A 16,540-nucleotide genomic window follows, 5' to 3' on the forward strand; every position below is an offset into this window, starting at 1 on the left:
ACACACTATTACAAGAAAGCTGTGTTTAAATTCCCAGAATGGGGTGAAGACAGACCTGGAGCAAGAGATCAGCACAAGTCCAGTGTGTTTATAAACTTTCTGCCATGAATATATGTAAATTCGTTTCTGGTACTTCACAGTATGCTTAGGTCCAGATTTTTAATGACCCTACTTTAACCGTGTTGACAGTATTTCCTCGTACATAAACTGCACCTTGCAAATGCACATATAATAGTCAGGCACACACTTACCTGTTTTGCATATATACCTGCCAAGTAATTATTGAAGCGTGAGGTTTTTCCCACAAAGATTGCAGGCTTGTTGTAAATATGCTCCTTCATGTTTACAGAACAAATAACAAAAGCAACCACTTACTTCAGTATTCTTTGGATTAGGTTTTTCTAATGTTGATAAAGGAAAATACTATTAAAATATTTAAGTACTTTCTCTAGAAAGTAATTTTTTATCCTCATGTAAGGCATTTAATTTGCCCAGAGTTTCTTTTGCATGGTTTCTGAGAACAGTAATGAGTTCTGTAAGGAAATGTCCTCACAAAGACATTTTCTAAAGTTGTTTGTTTTCCCCTTCTAGTGTGTACGACATTTCTTCTTGGCACAGAGGTTTATGATAAATCAGGGTAGGCCAGTGTGTATATACTTATGTACAGAATATCAGGACGCCAGATATTTGGGTTTGTTGTTAATATTTCAGGTGAAGTACCACCAGTCCCGAGAAATCATTGATGGAAACAGATAGGTATTGTCTCAAGAACATTCTGAGAATTTGGGGGGATCATTTGGAGTTTTACTTCCGAAGTCTTCAGATGCTCTCTCCCTTTCAGGAGCATATTAATTTGTTTTCATGTATAGGAGCTCTATTTTCCCTGGCTCTGTGGGATGTTCTGGAGAAAGTGATCTCTCTTGATTATCCACTTTTAGTTCTTTCTTTTGTTACCTATATTTGGTATTGCCTAAATAGGTGTCTTCTAGTTGAAGTTGAAAATATAATTACAATCATAGAATTTTTTTGGCTTTTAGTAAAGAGAACAGAAAAGTGAACATTAAATAAGTTAGTTGCTTAGGCATATTTAAAAAAAATGATTTAAAGAGCATTCCATTCTTGATCTTGTCAGGTAAGAGCGTATTCAGAGATAAAAGGGGAACCCATCCTAAAACAGTGCTAGTCTCCAGCTGCTTACATCCCTGTGAAGGTGGATGTGCTAATAGTAAATACCTTGTCAAGAGGCTATACCCATCTTTGGGAAAAGCTAACTTTAGACTTTTTCATTTGGAAGGTGTTTGGGTTTGACTCCTGTATGGAGGCCTCCAGGGTGAGATCTGTTGACAGTTTTCAAACTGCTAAAGCCGGAAGAAGAGTGTATCACGATTCAAGGAAGTCAAAGCAAAACTTACAGATGTTTTGTCTCCCTTTGAAATGACTGGCAAACAGTTATGTATTTTTGCCATTTCTCTCTGATACCATAAGTTGCTGAGCACCTTCAGTGCTTGTTTACTTCATTGGGAGGGAAAGTTACTGAGCAACTCACAGAAATAGTCCCAATAATTGTATACATGACAAAAGAATGGATATAAAAAGGGTCAATGTTGATCATTACTGCTATGGAAGGTTTTGAGAACTTGGTTTCTGTTCACATCTTTCAGTAGATACTTATGTCTCCTCTACTTGTGTAACTATATAGCAGGGAACCACAACCTGTCAGAGGGACTTCTACAGCAGGCTGTTGAGCTACTGTCTATCTAACTATAAAAGGAAAATTATTACAGGGAATGCATGTCTGGAACTTTAGCTAGTGATAACAACCCCTCTGAAAACACATTAATCATTTAATTATTAATTTTTTGTCATTCAGAGGAAATTATGGGGTTATACTGTCAAGGGTAAAGTCATACTCATCTCAGTTCTTTCATTTTTTCTAGTTAAAACTATTGGAGTATCCAGTCATATATTCAGATTTGTTAAAGCAGTGTGACCTGAGTACAATTGTCTATTGATTTGGTGTCTCCATTAAATCATTTGTTAGAACTTGCTACAACATTATTTGTTGTCTAAAAATTATGTCAATTAAAATGGATACTTTACTGTTCTATAGTTGGGCAGCTAAAGCTTCTGAGTTAAAATTGTTAATATCCTATGGACCTTGGATAAGAAAGAAATGCAAAAGTTATAATTTTATCTGATGGCAGGCAGAAATAAAACATGGCTCACACATAATCCTATAATATTGAATTAGCCATTCAATACAGATCCTGCTTTATATCTTCCAAGTTGTTTGAAACCATCTTTGAGAGAGACCCTATTCTGGAAGAACTTATTGAATTTAAATTCTTCTCAAACATGGCTCCCTGAAAACTTGCCAGACTAATACTAGGCTCAATTCTTAGCTAAAACAAACATGAAAGGATTCTGGGATGGATGTCCATGTGTTCACATCATATTCAATTTAAACATCCATGTGGGTAGCTATAAAAGGTCTGGGTCTCCAGAGAGTAAGCAAACCAGTAGAGGTCTCTGGTTTCAGAAATCTTTTTTGGCATGTGACTACTAATGATTGATCTGCATATTATCCTGATATTATCAATGTTATTTCCAACTCTAGTGGTACTCACCCCAGTTCTTTTGAAGCCAAAAGCTAAGCACCCATTGATTACAATAGGAGCAGGATTTAACCCATTCAAAATCTATGGTCAAATTGTGCCCTCAGTTATGTGTGCACAACTCACATTGACTTCATTGACTTTGTGATTTTGTTACAGAGACGTTAGCTAAGTATACATCATCTAGAGTTCATGGAGAAAGTCGTTTGGTTTCCCTTCCACTTTGTAACAAACTGATTCCTTCCTCTCTGCCCCCCACTTTCTCCAGCACAATAAGGCTGGAGTGGAGATAATATTTAGTGTAAAAATAATCTATGTTTTGATATAAGAAAAGTACATTGAAAGATTAACTGTTGGTCAAAAGTCAAAGACTCTAATTTCAATTGTACTTCTCTGGTTTGGGAAATTGTTTGATGCCTTTTCTATTCCTGAAGAGAAGTACTGACATTCATGTTACAAGCATAATGGTGTTTTGCTGGAGGAGTATTTATGTTTGAATAAATAAAGTTAAACTGAAAGGGATTTGTAATATTACCATAGAGGCTAAAATAGATATTTATATGTTCATGCATATTAAAAATTAATTCCAAAGGTGTTTTGAAAATCCTGGTGATGTTTCATTATGTCTGTTCACAGTATTTAGCCGGGGTCTGATTCTGGAAACATTACTTACATTACAGGTCCTCTGTACTGAATTTCCCCCATTAGTATAATTACTCACACAAGTAGTGCCATCAAATTAGAACCAGATCCTGAAATGACTCAAGCGCACACTTAACTTTATGCACTGTCAGTATAATTTTATGCACTCTTTGTTTTAGCTTTCCATTTGTTTATTAACTATCACTTTTTAATTAAATTGCTTGGAGGAAAAATTAATTGACTCACCTTGAGTCTGCAATATATTAAGCACACCCAGCTCCTCTTGCAATCAGAGGGAGATGGGGTATTCAGTGCCTCACATTATCAAGCCTTTGCTCTCCTTTTAAAATTTAATCAAAGGTAATGGCTAGAAATGATTTGATATTACACTATGGTCTTCCTTTAAGGATCAAGATTTTGTAATTGCTTAATTTCAAGTTATTGCTGGTTTTATTGCCTTTTATGTTTCTCTGAACAATAATATGAAATAATATGAAAAAAATACTGTAAGCTTTAATGTGTCACCGATGAGTATAGTTGTATTTTACCACTCTAGAATTTTTTTTACTTTTACTTTATTGGCTCTCAGTTAAAACAACTGAAACATACACTGCTATCATAATGGGAATGTTGACTAGAGAGGGGCCCAAACCAAAACCCCAGCACCCAGGCAATCCCCAAACTTTGGGAAATATCAGACCCAAGCTTTGTTGCTTGGGTCGTCTCTGGTTGTGTGAAAGGTTTGTTTTTTTCTTCCATTTTTGTCCCAGTTTTCTTTTTCATCTTTCTCTCTTCTGTCACATTATCTGTTCTCTCTTCTTTCTCTTCTTTTTTTCTTGATGCCATTTCACCATTCTTTGGGTGGCCAGGACACCTGAGAGCCAGCCAGGTGAGAAAGAACATCAGCGTATAACAGCAAGAGAGAAGGCCAGATTCTGCTCTTAATTATGGTGCTGTAACACAGGACTAACTTTAATTTTGATTACTGTGGTTTTATTTACAAAACAAAAAGTAAAAAACATGGTCTTTGCCCCAAAGATTATACAGTCTAATTTGACTCATGATATAAGGAAAGGTTGTAATGAACAATAGAGGAGATGAGGTATGAGAAAACAAAGATTATGTGGTTACTCAGTGTGTTCCATGTAATTGTTCCATAGCTTGAGAGGGCAGTGGATCTCAGTGATAATAAATTCATGTTTTTCAGCAACAGGGAAGATCTGGATTTTAGGAGGCATTTGAAATGAGAAGAGGTTGAGTGGGAGGAAGTACTATCAGGTGGAATAGGTCAGTTGACTTAATGGATTTGATTTATATTAGCTTGCAAAATAAGAATCTGGTCCAAAATGTGCCAACCCCTGATGTGATGGTTATACATGAACATAAGAATGGCCATACTAAGTCAGATGAATGATCCATCTAGCCCAGGATCTTGTCTTCATACAGTGGTCAGTGCCAGATTTTAGAGGGAATGAATAGAACAGAATAATTGTTGAGTGATCCATTCCCGGTCGTCCAGTCCCAGCTTCTGGAGTCAGAGGTTCTGGGGTTGTGTCCCTTACCATCTTGGCTAATAGCCATCGATGGACCTAGCCTCCATGAATTTATCTAATTCTCTTTTGAACCCAGTTATACTTTTGGCTGTCACATATCACCACTAATGAGTTCCACAGATTGACTGTGCGTCATGTGAAGATGTATGTACTTCCCTCTGTTTATTTTAAAACTGCTCCCTATTAATATCATTGGATGCCCCTGGCTCTTGTGCTATGTAAAGGGATAAATAACACTTCCCTATTCACTTTCTCCTCACCAGTCATGATTTTACAGACCTCTATCATATGCCCCCTGAGTCGTCTCTTTCCCAAGCTGAACAGTCCCAGTCTTTTTAATCTCTCCTCATACGGAAGCTGTTCCATGCCTCTCATCATTTTTGTTGACCTTCTCTGTACTTTTCCAATTCTAATACCTCTTTTCTGAGATGGGATGACCATAACTGCATGCAGTATTCAAGGTGTGGGCGGAGCATGGATTTATATAGAGGTATTATGATATTTTCTTTCTTCGTATGTATCCCTTTCTTAATAGTTCCTAACATTCTGTTTGTTTTTTTGACTGCTGCTGCACATTGAGCAAATGTTTTCAGAGAACTATCCACAATGACTCCAAGATCTTTCTTGAGTGGCAACAGCTAACTTAGATCCCATCAATTTGTATGTATAGTTGGGATTGTTTTCCAATGTGCATTACTTTGCATTTATCAACATTGAATTTCATCTGCCATTTTGTTGCCCAGTCACCCAGTTTTGTGAGATCTCTTTGTAACTCTTCACAGTCAGTTTTGGACTTAACTACCTTGAATATTTTGTATCATCTGCAAACTTTGCCATGTCATAACTTAACCCTTTTTCCAAATCACTTATGAATATGTTGAACAACACTAGTTCCAGTATGGATGCCTGGGGAACACACCACTATTACGCTCTTTCCACTGTGAAAACTGACCATTTATTTCTACCCTTTGTTTCCTATCATTTAACCAGTTACTGATCCATGAGAGGACCTTCCCTTTTATCCCATGATAGCTTACTTTGCCTCAGAGCCTTTGGTGAGGTACGGCTTTTTTGAAAGTCCGGGTAAGCTATATCACTGTATCATCCTTGTTCACATGTTGACCCCCCTCAAAGAATTCTAATAGATTGGCGAGGCATGATTTCCTTTTACAAAAGCCAGGTTGACTCTTCCCAAACAAACCGTGTTCATCAATGTGTCTGATAATTCTGTTGTCTACTATAGTTTCATCCAATTTGCCTGATACTGAAGTTAGGCTTACCAGCCTGCAATTGCCAGGATTGCCTGTGGAACCTTTTTTGGTGTTACATTAGCTATCCTCCAGTTATCTGGTACAAAGACTGATCTAAGTGTTGGCTTACATATCACGGTTAATAGTTTCACAGTTTCATAACTATATATAACTGTTATACACCAAAACTGCAGTAGGATAGCCATATATCTTGTCTTCAGTCAAGTGCTTCTGCTAACAGTCATCCAACACAAGAACTTTCTGATCTCTTTTTTACAGAGCAGAATTAATGGCTCAATCTTACTCCTGGTGAAGTTAATGGCAAGAATCCATCAATGGGAGCAGGAACAGGCCCCTAAGTGAGAGGTTAAGCAGAGAGCATACACCATCAATACAACTATAGTAGCAGTAGTTAGTCGGGGTCATTGAAATAAACCAGCTGAAAATCAGAGCATTCAGAATGATGGTTTTGAGTTTGTCTGGAGGTTATCAATCATAAAAATAGAATAAAAAGAGAAATGTCTAACTTGGGTGAGAGTATAAACTATAGTCTGTTTTGGTATTTCAGAAACATAATGAGAGGAATCCGAGCAATATGATAGGTGCATTATTTTTAAAGCAAGTTTCATATGTATTGAGATGTTAGGGCTATCGTTCATGTTTGAGAAAAACTGTATTGTACAGAAATACATATCTCACTGGGCTAAAACCTGATACCTTTAATCATGTTGAATAGTACATTACTCCACAAATAATTCCACAGAAGTCAATAGGACTACTGGTGGAGTAAGGCACTACTCAGTATTAGTAAGGGTATCAGAGGGCAACACTACAGTCCTAATCTTGCACTCCAGAAGTCCAGTGGAGTTTTGCCATTGACTTGGATGGCAGCAGGATCAGTCTGTCCCCTGCTATCAAAAATGTGTAGCCATGGCAAGGCTTATATCAAGGATAGGCAACTTATGGCATGCATGCCAAACGCAGCATGTGAGCTGATTTTCAGTGGCACTCACACTGCACAGGTCCTGGCCACCGATCCAGGGGGCTCTGCATTTTAATTTAATTTTAAATGAAGCTTCTTAAACATTTTAAAAACCTTATTTACTTTACATACAATAATAGTTTAGTTATATATTATTGACTTATAGAAAGAGACCTTCTAAAAACTTTAAAATATATTACTGGCACTCGAAACCTTAAATTAGAGTGAATAAATGAAGGCTCGGCACACCACTTCTGAAAGGTTGCCCACCCTTGGCTTATATAATAAACAATTTAACTTCCCTTCCATATGCAGATAGTCCCAGAAGATTTGCATTTGCTTCAGTCAGTAAGAGGTTCCATAAATGCTCTTCCTTATGCAAAGACACAAACCCAAAGCTTGCACCTGTTTGTAACTGTTTTTAAAAGTAGGTGCTTGTGAATAACACTTGGGGTGAAGTTGCTGAGAGGTTCATTGTTAAATTTTACATACATTTTAGTTCTCTGATAACATCATATAAATAGCAGAACACACCAGCAACAGATCAGCAACAAACTCTTCTTTATTGTTTATTTCTACAGAGAATTCTGACTTGAAATGGCTGCTGACATATCACAACTTTTAAGCTAGACTATTAAAGTGGAGCATTTGTACCTTGCAAAGCCAAGCAGATTTCTAACACAATGACTGCCGTCCCACTCTCAGACTGATTCTATGGTTAAACGGTTTAACAAGATTCTAAAGATCCGGCTTCAAACCTCCAGTAATCAGAGGGTAACATTCTGCTCTCAGTCACACTGTGAATCTGTAACTCAATGAAATTGATGGAATCTTACCCATGGAAATGAAAGCAGAATTTGGCTCAGATTTTGCCAAAACCCAACACTCTGAGGAGCCAAGGCTGAACTACTTTGTGAATACTAAAAATGATTTCAGCTCTGCAGATGCGAAGCTGGAAATAGTAAAGAGGCTGTGCATCTAAAATTGCCGAAGATCTAGGTCAAATTCATCCCGTGAATAAATCCATTGACTTAACGGGCTTTCCCCAAGCATGAATTGACCCAGTAATGTTATTTCATGCAGAAATAAAATGCTACAAAAAAGAGTCTTTAATTTACTGATTCTTATTGGATATGTTTAATATTATAAGCACCCAAGGAAAATCTCCATGTGAAGATACTGTTGGAAAGACAACATCCTTGAATCTCATGTTCTGCCTAAACTGAAATGTCACTGCTGAAAATCAAAAAAACTGTTCCAAATTTACTGGATATTATTTTTGGACAGATTGCATTTCCCACTTAAAAAGCCAGTGGAAACAAGACCTATTATCTGCAAAGCTAAAACCCATCCTGTGAGATTAACGTCTGGAGGAAGATTTTCTAAGAAAAGAGGATCTTTGTAGTAATATTCTCCGTATTTTGAAAGTCTTTGCCTATTCATCATCAAAGATATCTTTAAGAAATGAACTTTTCCTTTGTGCTTCTTAGGTTGCTATGAGAACTAGATCACTTTCTATTCATTAATCAAGAACGCAACAGACAGAGTCCCAATTTGTACCTGTACACTTGAATCTTTGTTCATAGTGCTGCCCTTGAGCCATTTCGTGGATTCTTTAAATCTTCTCCAAAAACGTTTTCTCTCACTCCAGCTGCATTATATTCCATTTTTCTCCATCTCATCCTGTGTAATGGCTTTGTAGAGTATTTTGCAAGTGATTCAGTCTTCCTTCTCTGTTTGTTAGCTCCCTTGCAGCCAAGATTGATTTGGATGGCCTTTGACAGCTATTCAGATTTATACTGGTGTAACCGAGGCATATTTGGCCCCAAATCCTTATACCTGAGTTTGTTCTTCTAGGAGTACTGCCACTCAGAGTGTTTCAATACTTATTCTTATAAAGAATGCTTGAACGAGAACAATGTAGTTGCTCATCTGACTCTTTTTCTTTTTTTTTTTTGTCTTGATGATCACTCCAATTAGTAAGTATTGCTGCTCTGGTTCCTGTGTTCTCAGAGATGATATTGGAAAAAAGCTCTTGATGCAGAGGTCTTAAGAGGCAAATCTTGCTACCCTTTCCATAGGCCCAGAGGGACCTGGGCACAGCAGAACTTGTAGAGTTTTGCTACACAGATGGTAGGCAGATTTTGAGGCATCTGTTTAGGGATAAACACTCCAACAGGACACAGCACAGTTATGCAGGGGCTTCCTTCATACGATAGCTGTGGAAGAGGTTTATGGAAGTGAAGGGAAGTGTAAGGACTGTGGAAGATGTTGTTACGGCCTAGCTAGGAAACTTTTGCTTTCTCGAGCCAAGAGGCTACTGTGGGACATAGATAGCTCCTTTGTTATTGTAGGAGATAGTTCTTGAAGGACACAGCTGCTGTGTTAATGCAGGATATAGACTAGTTCCTGAAGGAACTAGCTGCTTTGCATGGCCCTCTCGCCGAGGTAATAGAAAGCCCTCCTTTAAGAAGCGCCTAATTCTATATTCATGAGCTGTTTTTGTGTAGTGCTTATTAACGCTGGACTGTCTGCCCCTGCCGTTGGACTCCGTCCCAGGTAGAGCTCCGGTGTGCTGGGTTCCCCGCCTTCGTGACTGCAACGCTTGGAGTCCCCGTTGCGGTGGGTCACTAACCTTCAGTAAAGCCAATACTCACAGCTGTGTGTAAGCCTCGTTTTTCTCAGAGTACTCCTGCCGGACCTGTGGTGCTTTGAGCACCGTGGCCCAGAACAGGAAGTAACTTAGCAGAGGGGCTGACAGATTGGTGAGTGTGTGGATCCACTGGCCATTCTCCCATGGGAGTGTACTGGCTGGTTGAAAAAAAAGTATATATCCTATGTGCTATATTTTCATACATAGAATATAACTAAATTACAAACCATCAGTATCTTCCAGCTCCGCAGGCATCTTTACTTATACTAATTCAGAGACTCTATAAATAGTGAAATAAAATGAGCCAGGTTCTGCAGTTCCACCAGAATACCTCTGTTGACCTTAAAGGAGATGTAGCACAGTCACTTTCTAAAGAGCTATGGTAGATCTCTGAAGAAAGTTTAAAATTCACTGTTTTTAAAAGAACCTGGAGAAACTGAGACACTGAAGCAAGCTCTGAGTCTGGGAGCGGATGGTACATGCCCTCTCATCAAAGAATCAAATGTGATCAAATTACAAGAATAACAAAAGGAACACAAGGAAAGTGTGAAGTCTTGGCTCATGACAGTTTTAGGATTATTACAAACAGGAAAAAAAAACCCTCCCAACATCTATTGCTCCCCTGACTTTCTGGTTTAATGGTTGGATTGGTGAAAGTTACAGAATTCAGAGATCAAAAAGGACTTCAGGGCTTATGGTCCAACACTGACCGTCGAGCAATGGGATATGCAATACCTGGTGCTCTGGGATTGATTTCCTCCATGATTTCAGGGTGCCTTTAAGGCTTAATTTCTTGTTGCAGGCTAGTGTGCATTTCTGGCTTTGTTCATCTCTAGGTGTGCCAGGATTTGCATACCTTGTATTTACAATTGCAAGAGACATCGGGAGGAAGGTTGAGGTCTGGTCTGTGGGCACTGTATTGTGCATTGGGCCCACAATGTGGGTGCCAGGTCAGCAGATGGATCACAACTGAGCTTGAGACTGAAGGTCATTTGCCTTTGATAGTTTGGTAGACAGGGGAAGTGCTAGGACCAGCACATGCCTTGGTTGCACTAACTGATGTCTAAGCTATAGTCACCTGATGTTTCTTATTACCCACCTTGGTGAAAGTGATTTTGGGAATTGCACTGGATTAAATTTAAGGATTATGATACACAGAGATGCAGGGCTGATTATCCAGTTATTGAGTCAGACTCAATTGGTTGGTGTCAGAAATGCTCACAAGGTGTGTGTGGTGCAGTGGGGGATGGATCTAGCCCACACTGACAGAACATGAAAAAATGTGAACCATGAGGTAGCCATGATAATTTTGGGAATTGAGGGGTAGGGCATGATGATAGCTGATAAAATGGGCCTGAGTTCTTTAGGGAGGACAGAGTGCATCTGTCAGATGCTGAGGGGAGGAGCAACGTTTGACTCTATGACCTTAGGGAATGTGTTATGCAGGAGATGGGTATCAGGCATGTGAGGAGTGTGATGCTAATTGCTGGTGCTCTCAATGGCTGGTTTCCAGAGTGGGTTAAGGCTAAAAGGGCCAGCTCCCCGAGGTAAATGAGACCTAGGATTGCACAGTTGGACCTTGTGCTCGTGAGGGGAGGAGCTTGAAGTCTTTGCAGACTGAGGCTCCCCCGCATCCTGTCTTGCGGCTTCTTTCACTTTACCCCTCTGCCTTTCTCTCCTCCCCTTTCCCAAACAACCCTCCACTTGATCTTTTGAAGGGCAAAAATTGCAGGCTCCATAGCTACAGGGGAAATCGTTACAAATAGTCCAACTCTAGCCTGAATTACTGCATGAAGAGCGACTTGGTATCTGTGCCTATTTGCCAAAGCAGAGAGATCTTTTAATACCTTCTCTTCTCTTCTAAAGTCTGTCTCTGTGACACAGCAGCATTTCTAATGTAATAACACATACATTCTTATCAGCAGCTCACGGAGCATGCTCAGGGATTTCTCCAATGTCATATTTGACGCTACTGGTTACATCTGACATCTCATTTCTTCATTTCTGGCTCCACGAGAGATTTAGGATGAATTGTAAGATCCACATTGTCAGGGCCAGGGAACTTGAAACACACAATTAGGTGCCTCAGGTTCTGTGTTTTAGGGCCTTCTTAGATAGCATCCACAGAGGTAGGCTTATTAGCTGGATAGTATTCTTAGTATTAAAATTAGCAAATGTGCCTGTTATGCCACTGCCATCAGGCAGCAGCAACAGTTCTCATGTAAGACCCACTTGCAGTATCAAAGAGGGAATCGCAGAAACTGGAATGCCACAATACACAATGCACCAGTCCTAACATTTATTTACGTATTTGGTGGCATAATAGTAACCATTGTTCTGTGAGCTGCCACCATTCAGTGTAGTGAAGAAGAGAACAAGAGGATTCATGTTTGCCAGCCAGGAATCAGCAGAGATGATGATGGCAAAAAAAGGAGAGTCTTTAACTCCCGCATCGTATTCCAGTATTGTTACAGGACCAACACCACTCCTCCCGCCCCCGATGGGAAGATGAGGATTCAGTATGAATGTAGGTTTTCTATAGCAGTGAGGCTGCAGTAGTTGCCATAACACATGGCCTGGTGAAAGAGCCCGTCTCCACTGCACCTGCAGAAATTCTCTAGCACTCAGCCTGGTTATTTACTAGTGTTATGCACTAGGATAAGAATTAGGCTTAAGACTATGGGTCTGCTTTCTAGGTCTCAGTGAGAATGGCTATTTAAAAATATGGATTTCACAATACACTGCATGATACCTAGCAGTTTGTAGCTCTCATTGACACCAGTGCACCCTAAATGCATTATTAGTAATGTCTATTTTTGAAGCATTTTCCTATAAATGGTCTGACTGGTCTGTAACAGTGTTTTTTGCCTTATCTCTGCTGTATCTGTTTTAATAACATCGATACTTTTCCTCTCAAAATGGCTTATTATCATTAATTAAGTTCAGAATAATTGCTAAGCTGTATCCCAACACTGGGGATCGGGTTATTGTGCAAGCATCTGCCATCTTCATCTGTCTGAGAAGGCACCAAGGTCCATCTGCTTACCACCTTCTTTAGGCCAATCCATTCATCGCTTCCTCGACTTTCCTCAAGATCTTTCCTACCCTCTCCTGCCACGTACCTTCACCAGGTCCTAAAACTAAGCTACTGAAGTATAATAGCTGTCATAAATATAAAGGGAAGGGTAAACACCTTTAAATCCCTCCTGGCTAGAGGAAAAAATCCTTTCACCTGTAAAGGGTTAAGAAGCTAGGATACCCTTGCTGGCACCTGACCACAATGACCAATGAGGAGACAAGATACTTTCCAAAGCTGGAGGGAGGGAGAACAAAGGGTCTGATGCTTTTGCCGGGCACAGAACAGGAATGGAGTCTTAGAATTTAGTAAGTAATCTAGCTAGATATGCATTAGATTATGATTTCTTTAAATGGCTGAGAAATTAGACTGTGCTGAATAGAATGAATATTCTTGTCTTTGTGTCTTTCTTGTTACTTAAGGTTTTGCCTAGATGGATTCTCTGTGTTTTGAATCTAATTACCCTGTAAGGTATTTACAATCCTGATTTTACAGAGGTGATTCTTTTTACCTTTTCTTATATTAAAATTCTGCTTTTAAGAAATTGAATGCTGTTTTCATTGTTCTTAAGATCCAAGGGTTTGGGTCTGTGGTCACCTATGCAAACTGGTGAGGATTTTATCAAGCCTTCCCCAGGCAGGGGGGTGAAAGGTTTTGGTGAGGATTTTGGGGGGAAAAGACGTTTCCAAACAACATTTTCCCAGTAAACCCGGATGTTTGGTGGTGGCAGTGGAAGTCCAAAGGCAAAGGGTAAAATAGTTTGTACCTTGGGGAAGTTTTAACCTAAGCTGGTAAAGTAAGCTTAGGAGGTTTTCATGCAGGTCCCTACATCTGTACCCTAGAGTTCAGAGTGGGGAAGGAACCTTGACAATAGCTAACAGAAACTGAGGGTAAAGTTTGATTCTGAAATATTACATTTATCTTTGTTGATCCCTTGTCATCAACTGTGACTAAGAGATTGCTGATAAAGGTAAGTCAAGACCTAAATAATTAGCTACCAGAAGGTTTATAATTTATGTCTGGTCATAGATAAAGGTAAATAGAGATAGATAGAAATATAGCAGACCCAAGTTGTGGCAAGCAAGAATTCTGCCCACAGACTACTAACTAACACTCAGTTCAATTATCTTAATTAAGCTGACCCTATTGAGTATATTTGAAGTTACATGCATTACCAAAGAATCACAGTTTATAAAAAAAAAAATTAGTTAAACCCTTGTGATTCCCTGAAAGTAACAAATCCATCAATCAACAAGCTTATTACAATGTGTTGTGATGTATCTCGCTTTCTTATTTCATTAGGTTCCTATAAGTCATCCTGCAGTCAATAAAAGCTGTGGTTCGCTCACAACCCAGGGTGGCAGCAGGATGATAATAGTTAGTTCTTAGATAGTGCTGTTCATCCATAGATCCAAAAGACTAAACAAAGGATGGTATCATTACTCATTTCACAGAAGAGTCTGAATCTTTTTGTATATCTAAATAAAATGTATCTATATCTATTTACATATTAAGAATCATATCTTTTTAGGGAAGAAAATGACATAACTTTAATTCTAGTTGGGCTATTACACTATTTTCTAGAAAGGATATTTGTTTATCCCTAGAAACTCCTAGTGCACTGCTGACTGAGAGTGCCCCAAATACCATTATGCCCAGATCCGAGGCAAAATTTCTTAGTATTGCCAGAGGGGAGACATGTCCAAGACACGTAAGACTGCAGGATCATGCTTCAGAAAGAAAAAGTTGTATCTGGCATTTTTGGATGAATACAAATGCATCAAATTCAGTATTTTGCCAGCAGACGTAACATTTCATTGTTTTGTGTCTTTTGTGGCACTCGGATGTTTTTATAGCGTTTGTCATCAGAAACCTCTTTTGGCTGGGCAGAGCAGCATGGCCCAGCTGTTTGATCTCAGCGGTATCTTCTAGTTTATCCATTTTTGATCAGATATGAGAACCCTCTTCCTTCATTTGTCTTAGCTGCAAACTAAGCTAATGATGCAGCCAAAATCTAACCAATTAATAGCAGCAAAAAACCCCTCCCAGCAGCTCTGTCCAGTTACGTTATATCTAGAACTCAAAAATAATGTTCTACTGTAGGGACACGTAATAACTTTTAAATCTGTTCAGGATCTTGCTTCCTGCCTGCTTTTGTGCTTCAGTTTAAAATCCAGTGGCAGCATTTTAAAATAACCATATCCACTGTTCGATCAGTGCATCCGTCCTAACCAGAGATCACAAACATTTTCTGGAGTTCCAGCCAACTTTCTGAACACTTCTGACCTTGATCTGTGCTGAAAATTGATCCTGAATTTGCCTGACTCTTGCAATTGTCTCAAGCTTTGATTGGAGCTTTGGAAACCGATTTAAATCAGAACTTCAAAGGTAAGAGTCAGAAGGGAAGTGAGAAGCAAACCTAGTGGTGAGTTTATATTTAGGAGATGAATGACATTAGAATAGGGTGTCCCATTTGCCATCTACTTTAGCCCCTTTTTCTGTTTCCCAGTTATCCATGATCAGGAGGATTTGCATAGCAGCAGATTCTCCACCTGACTGCTCTTCTAGCCAACCTCACAGCAAGTAGGGAGTTTGTGTGGAGTAGGACTGCAAGCTTACGAAAGGTCCACACAGTCATATTGAATCCTTCCCTCCTGACTCCATTTTTACAGTGCTTCTCCATTTAATGGGGTCACCAGATCCAGCATTACACTCACTGTGGCCTGGTGCGGAAGATGAAGCCCGAGCCCTGCCACCCTGGGCTGACGCCGAAGCCAAGGGCTTCAGTGTGGGGTGGCAGGCTTGAACTCCAGTCGATCTCCACCCAGAGTCATGTAGTAATTTTGTTGGCACAAGGGGTCACGGTGCAATGATGTTCAGAACCACATTCCATTGCCAAAGGAACATCCACAGTCATGAAAGAAGTTGTTGGACTTGATAATATTTATACTGAGTAACTAGTTACCTAAGTCACATGCTATCATGTTTGCTCATTTATGAATGACTGAACAATTAAGAACTGGAGGGCTTGAATAAGTCACTTGTGGTGAAAACATTTGTATGAATACATATTTATATGGGTATTTATTTTTTTTCAAAAAAGTGAAAATATCATGATCACATGCATGCAAGTTTGAAAACAGTAACTTAAGGTGCCTGTGAATACTTTGGGAGAGAGTGCATTCATGAATTTTCTTTTAATGAATGTTTGAAGATACCTCTTTCAGTATTCACTTTGCTCTAGATGGCTCCATACATCTACTGCTCTAGCTAGTGTTACAAAGCAAGAATTTTAACTAGGATTTGGCCAAACCAAAGTGCCAGATATGAATAACCCCAAACTGTGGAAACTTGTTGACATCTGGATCTAGATTTGTGATGCAGGGCCATCTCTAATTTTAACACATTTGAATACAGACTGCTGAAAAATACTAGGGCAAAATCCTCTTTCGTTTATACCACTATAAATTCAAAGTAACTCTGCTGATTGCAGTAGAGTTACTCCAGATATATAACAAGTTAATTAGAGTAAAATTTGGCCCTGTCTACTTTCCTTTCATTTAACTTTTGGAAATTGCTTGACAGCAAAGAGTTCCTTTCTGTGATGTGACTTTCCTCATCATGTCTCAATAATCCCCAGTTGGACACTATTTTATCTTCCTGTTAGGTCACCCTGTTCTCCTTCAGTCCCCAGGTCATAGATTCTTCTGTTGTACTCCTGTCAGCATAGCCATGATGAAGTCAGGTTTCTGAACACAAATGTATTAAA

General features: G+C 39.2%; 1 protein-coding gene across 1 annotated transcript in view; it reads right to left on the reverse strand.

The window, feature by feature from the left end:
* PCSK5 (proprotein convertase subtilisin/kexin type 5) overlaps nt 1–16,540 on the reverse strand; it is a 308,999-nt gene that overhangs the window by 31,790 nt on the left and 260,669 nt on the right.

The sequence above is a fragment of the Dermochelys coriacea genome, chromosome 5, assembly GCF_009764565.3.
Source record: "Dermochelys coriacea isolate rDerCor1 chromosome 5, rDerCor1.pri.v4, whole genome shotgun sequence".
NCBI lineage: Eukaryota > Metazoa > Chordata > Testudines > Dermochelyidae > Dermochelys > Dermochelys coriacea.